Source organism: Oryza brachyantha, chromosome 4 (assembly GCF_000231095.2).
Source record: "Oryza brachyantha chromosome 4, ObraRS2, whole genome shotgun sequence".
Taxonomy (NCBI): domain Eukaryota; kingdom Viridiplantae; phylum Streptophyta; class Magnoliopsida; order Poales; family Poaceae; genus Oryza; species Oryza brachyantha.
In genome coordinates this window covers 8,625,740-8,633,069 of record NC_023166.2, presented here as the reverse complement: position 1 = coordinate 8,633,069, position 7,330 = coordinate 8,625,740, and positions in this window count along the sequence as shown.

Genomic DNA, 7,330 nt, shown 5'->3' with positions numbered 1-7,330 from the left:
CATTATCTTTTATAAGTACTATACTTTGAGCAAATTTTGCTATGATTATATCATATATTTTTAAGTACTTTTCATACTTGTACTAATTTGTAATGTAATGAAAATTTTGAGCACAAAGGCACAAAAAAGGAAAATTCTAGAGCCACCACTGTACCAAAATCATGGTTTTCACTATGTACTTAGGGCGTTCTCGTAACTGCTCTCTTTTTCTTCGTGCATGTTTTTATAAAAATCGATAATAGCAACTTAAAAAAATAAAATTACTCTATTTTTTATATTTTGTAATAGCTAATACTCAATTAATCATAAATAACGATTTACATGGCCTAATTAGCCAAACTATTTGCAGTTGCGAACCCCCCTTACGTAAACCTTCGGGCTTCGGCGCCCTTTCTACAGTATGAATCATCCCCTGAATCGCGAACCCTTCTTCCTCCTCTTTCACCGCCGGCCGGCCGCCGAGGCAATGCGTAAGTACAGGCACCAACACCATGGATGAATGGATGTCCGATCGAGCGAGCTGAGCAACCGGCCGGCTCCTGGGAAGACGACGATGACGACGCGCGATCGATGAGCAGTAAGCTCTCGATCTCCACTCCAGCCATGGCGACGTACGACGGAGACAGAGCCCCCACATGTCATGCATGGCATGTGCCGCCGGAGCCGGGGGAGGAGAGGGGACGCCGCCGGAGGGGACAGCGACGATAGCGTCAAGCAACAATCACCCTGGCCGGTCGGTCTCTGCATGCGATCGAGCTAATCAATCCCCTCCCTTCTTCACTGATCCCCAGTAAAAAAAATGGGATTAGCTAGCTAATCACATGAACTTAAGTGACCCAGTTTTTACTCCAGCCTAAGCCTGAGGTTAAATTAATTTAGATATGTGTGTAGCTGTGGACTGTGGTTGAGTAGAGAAGGCACCAGAGGAATAAAAGGAATGATGTGCAGCCACCGAGAAGAGAGTGTACAATATTCAGTTTAATTACTGCAGCTGCACGCATGTGGTCATGCAGTAATTTAATTAGTTAGTCGAGTTAAATAGTTTACTTGAGAATGGAATTTGGGTTAATTCCGTGGCTAAACATATATAGTAAACTGATCCCAAGAGAGAATTAGCTAGGGATTTGCATGCAAATGTTAGCTTGTAGTCTGGAGAATGTATAGTAGTACGTACCAGCTGCAGCAGTAGCTTTCCTTCACTGCCACTCAATTTCTTTCTCCCTTTGATTACTTATATGATCTCGATCTCTTTCTGCAGACGGCAGGGACACGGATTAGTTAGGGTTTAATACTTTAATGTGTGTACTTAAACTCTAGTAGCTAGCAAGTAGTTTGTTTTGTAGCTGTGCATGCACTGAATGCCAGGACAGGCGACGTTCGTTGTTGTATAGTATATGTGTGTCGTCCTTTTGCCCTAGGATTCATGCATGCCATCATCTGATCGATCATGCTCCATTTCCCGTCAACTGATTGAAATGGTCGAGCCATGAATGCATGCGTAAATATCCAAACTTTCGAATTGTCTATTAGCTGCATGCTATATGAAATTCATCCATGCATGGCCAGAGATCGATGTATGTTAGATTATTTGTAATTTGGCCAATTGCATTCGGCTGTCGTAGACGAACTTGTGGCCTTGTTTTCCAGAGATGGAGGTGTTTGTTTTTTCTTCGAGTGAGACCGTAAAACTTTCAAATACTTGCAACGAAAGCTAGCTAGCGACCCTAGCTACGTGTTCTAGTCCTCAAAGTCACGTATATATAGCGCCAAGTCAGATCTTCGTAATTCGCGGGAACCACTGTGTAAAGAGAGAGAGAGAGTACAGGAGTCGTGGACGCATAATATACATAATATACAGAGGGCTATAATTAGACGGTATCATGTTTTAGAACGGGACGATTCTTATAAGGTAGTAAACAAGATATCTTATAGTGATACCAACTGGTACTTGCACTGTAATATAGTTAATACTTAGTTGCTACCAATTGATAATAGAACAATACCAATTGATTGATACTCGATTAATACTAACTGATACACATTTGTAATACTTATAAATAAAAAATAAATAAAAACTGAAAGGGTTTTGGACGACCATATGACAAGCTATGCACAACGCTACTTAGTACGTTATGATGGAACTAAGGGTTTTTCATTCGAAACGGTATGGATAGGACATCATGCTATAGGTTTTTCTCTAATATATAACTTGGTGTTTGTATCTTCAAACACAAACATTGCAACAGAAAATGATTTTTTTTCTATGAAAATCGTATAAGTTCTTTCATCAAAGGAGCCCTACATCTTGTAGGTACGGATCTTGCAAGGTTCGCCAATTTAATTTCGTAGCTTTCATCCGTGATGTTGCGACATGAAAAAAATCTTAGCTGCTAGCTCCCATGCATGCCAACTCTTTGTCCGTTTCGAATTACTATATATTTTGGTATGTTAAAGTTTTCAAGTTTGGCTTTGGCTAGATCTACATAAAACAAATATACTTTAGCGGTGCGTACGTATTTAATGAAACTAATTTATCTGGGGTTGAAACAGTTGCTACGCTTCTTTTAATAAAAAGGAATGGGTCGAGCTTAAATAAATTGGACATAACATGAGTTGACTTGTTTGTCTGCAAAATGTTTTGTAGCCAGACTAACTTAGATCCATTTTCTCTCTCAAGAAATAATATATATATATATATGAGAGAGAGAGAGACAAATTAACTACTGGTAACAAACATGCATGCATATAAGCATGGCAGCAATTAAGGTGTCGCCGGCCCTTCAGTAGTGCCGTGTTAATTTTGGGTAACGTAAACGGGAACATCCGTCAAGACGAAGGTATAGAAAAATTAAACTACAACTACTATATATGTTAGTTACAATTATCAATGTGCATCACCACATGTAATGCTATATATATATATATATATATACACATGCAAGCCGGCTGGTGTGTATGTGTGTACATATATTTGTATATATATTAAATACTTTCCGGCATGTATGTACGTACGTATTTATGTATTTTATATATAATATTTGCATTCGTGCACATGCACGAGACCAGGGGCCTGGCTGGTGGCTGACGGCCGGAGAGATCAGGTACGTACCTTTGCAAGCAAGCCAAGCAAGTTTGTTTCACTGAACGAACGCTGCACACGAGGCTTGGCTATAGCTAATTAAATTTTTATCTGGTTAATATAATCCATCTGGATCGATCGATCTGTCTTGATCTTAATTAGCTCTAATTAACCTTGTTAATTAGTACGTATTATTTGTTGCTCTCTAGCTTTCCATATATGCAGCCAGGTACGTAGCTAAAGCGTGCTTGGCGTTCATGCAAGGGCATGCATGCGTGCGAACCAAGTTAGTTTTTGTCGATCGATCTCTCGGGGAGTCTCCAGCTGCCAACGTATATCTACATACATGTATCCATAATTGGTCTTTTTGCAGACACCAGATTAAATTTAGCCCATACCGTCCGTAATATGGTCTGTGAAAAGCAGATATATATATATATATATCACCCACATATTTTTACTTATATTTATGTTTATAAGTCAAAATTTAAATTTTCAATCATAAATTTATTTTGGGGTTTTTTCACCGAAGTTTAATTTTCATCATTGGTTTTTAAATCGTTAAGAATACATATATAAAAAAATTTATTTACAAATTATATCGTTTGCAAATATATATGTTAGAGTAGTGTACGAACTATGATTCCCTAAGTAAGCCACTAAGCATGTTGAGAACTAGACAATATCATGTTTAAGGATTCTGCACAAACACTACCAGAGACCATGCATGGCACAAACACTACTAGAGAATTCACATTATTGAGAACTAGACAGTACCATCATTAAGAATTCTACACAAACACTATTAGAGAGTAGAGACCATGCATGTCACCATATATATAGCTCTCGATGTGTCTTATAATGGGTTTGTCTAATAATATGCTTTCCAACATGAAATCACATATTATTAATTTATTATCTTTGTAGTGTATTACTATCGGATAATTTTTGGCTATTTTGATAGTCATATTAATTTGTTCCGTATATAATATAATCTACGATCATTTAGAAAAAAATTACGTATCACATCAAAACTCACAAACAAGACCCGTACCAATTGATATATATATATATATATATATATGTATATATATATATATGAGGGAGACTACCACACGGGATACCGTGCGCAGTACGGGACAGATTAGTGATGAAAAACACACATCTGCTCCTAGCCGTCGGCGTCACGTCACGCTCAACCCGGCCATCTTTCTCCCAGCGGCCGCCTCATGTGCGCCGCATGAGCACGCGCTCTCCCTCGCATGCACGAGCTATGACATACTACATCCGTCACCAAAAAACTTTATTAATTTTTGTCTCTAGGGTTTGACTATCCGTCTTGCAAAAAGTTTTAAATAAGACAAAGAGTCAAAGATTATGTCTAAAAAACTAAAAAATAAACTTATTTTGGAACGGAGGGAGTACAACATGCCAAATATTATTGGGAGATGATGTCCACTCTCGTCGCCGTGTGCCACACGCCTTCCGCCTCCATGCTTAGATGCACCTCACGTATGATACCAGATGATACCACTTGGTATCATTTGGTATCATATCATCGCGTGACAAAGGAAGCTCAAAAAGATGCAGGTATCACATGGTATCAGGCGGCTCGTCGCACTCTCGCCGCCGTGTGCCGCACACCTCCTGCCTCCGCGCTCAGATGCGCCTAACGTATGATACCAGATGATACCACTGGGTATCAACAAGTATCAGATGCGCCTCACTTAGTATCAACAAGTATTAACAGGTATCATATGTTAATAAGTGGAATCACATGATACCATTTAGTATCAACAAGTGTCAGGTGATATCAAAAGTTATGCTATCGTCCAGTATCAAATACGATATTCATTAGGTACTGAGTGGTATCACATGATATCCACTAGTATGATACCAGATGATACCAAGTGTTATTATATGATACAGATGATACCACTAGTACGATACCAAATAAATATCAATTGGTATCATGTGGTACTAGATAATACCAGTTGGCATTATTTGATATCATGGCATCGCGTGACAAAGGGCAACTCAAAGGATGCATGTATCACATGATATCAGGTGGTACCAGGCAATGATATGGTTCTCTGGTCGAGTTATTGATAAGAATGGAGAGAACAACAAGGAACCGTAGCGATGCGACAACGCGTCAGCCACCACGTAGGGTAGGGCAAGAACAAGAAACCACCAAAAAATAAAAGAAAACAAAATCAAGCCATCAACGCATTCATATTGGTGAATCCAAGAAAGTAAAGAGGGAACACAGGAATATTGGTGAATCCAAGAAAGTAAAGAGGGAACTCAGGAACGTTGTCAAAAATCATAGGGCAGGACAGTCAAAGAAACGCTCTAGGAGGAGAAAGAACTCCACCTCGGATACATCAAATCAAAGTGAACAAGAAAGAAACAAACAAAAAAATAGAGAAAGAAAGAACCAACAACATAAAAAATAGGCAAAGCAACACGTGGGGGAGGGGATTGGCACGGATGCACAGAAAAGGACGCCATGTGGCGCGAGCGTACGAGAGAGCAGCAGCGGCAACGGACCACGTGGTCGGCTCACTAATTCGTCCCGTTGCACGGGAGTCCATTCTGAAACCTTTATTCTACTATCAGGCATAGCAACTTCTTTCACGTCTAAGGTACAGAAACATTTCTATACATTATTTTTTTTCCAATGTGCATGTATGCTCCATCCATCGATCGGTCGGTCGGTGTTACACGGCGGCGTGTAAGCAGTATGCACGCTCGCTGTTGTTTCCCAACACCCTGATCGATCGGTCGGGTCGGTCAAAACCGGCCGGCCGGCGAAACGGAAGCAGCTTCCTTCTTTCCTTCGTTCATTCACAATTTGCTCTCGTGCTATTTCCGACCGGGCTTCAAACCCGGTCGATGTCACGCCCTGATCCCCCTGTCTATATATTCGATGCAGTGAAAGTCTTAGATATGTACGTATTTGGCCATATACGTCTAATTAAAAATTATATAATTATTATATTATAATTTGATTTATTACTGTACAGACTTATAATTTTATATATCTACGTAGAATTTTTGAATAAGACGAAAAATTAAATACATATCCAAAAGTTAATGAGGTTAAATAAAAAAATACGTTGGGAGTACTAGCTCGTCACGCGTGCATCCATACGTCAAATTTTTTTATTTTTTAAACATTTTTAAGAAATAATTTTATTACTAAACCTTTGGAGAAAATATTTCCACCGCATGAACCTTTTGGCCACGCCACCGTCATCGGCATGGCCAAACGGTTTGCCATGCCATTGTCGGTGGCTTGTCAGTATTGTCTTGCCATGTCACTGACAGTGGCGTGGCAAGATTGTGACGTCACACGATGCCGAAAAGGCTGCGTGACAGCATTGTCTTGCCACGTCAATATTGGTGGCGTGGCCAAAAGGTTCAAATTTGAAAATATTTTCCCCGGAGGTTTAGTAATAAAATTATTTCTTAAAATGGTTTAAAAATAAAAAAATTCCCATACGTCTCTAGCTTCAAACCTTTTATCTTTCAGTTGAATAGATAAATATGCACGGGGCTTCATCCCAGTTCTCAAACAATAGGATTTTTTTCTTAAAAATAATGTTTCGATAAATGATTTTTCTCAGTGTAAGCTATTCTCAAACTTTATAATAAGCCAATTTACTTATATGTACCGTGGAACAATTGTCATAATTATTTATCTAGTCAAGTCATATAAAACATATTTACTCCATTCCGTTCGTTTTATATTATAAGTTACTTTGAGTTGTAACACATATACTCCTTACATTACCGTTTCATCGCATATTTATTTTATATTAAAATATTACTTTATGTTTCTTTTTTTTTAAGTTTAAATATATTTGACTTGAAATAAACGTAAAGTGACTTGTTTGTAAGACGTGTAAAGTACCATTTTCTCTCATATATAAAAATTGTAAAATTAATTTCAACTCATAAGGGAAGAAACGACCTGTCGCTGTGCTGCCTCTCTCGATCCGTCACAAATTTCAGTTGGGAAAAAAAGTAGCTGGCTGATTTACGCACTCTATAGATCGACGCTTTGACCTGCGTACTACAGTTGGACTGATCGATCAGCAACAAACCGTTGATCTCTCTCATGGCCTGTCCAAATATCAAAACTATATATATAAGCTTAATTAATTAACTTATCCGGCCTGTCGGGTCAATCAAACTAAACCGTAAAATTTCAGCTCAGTTGTATGATTGCGTACGTGAGTAATA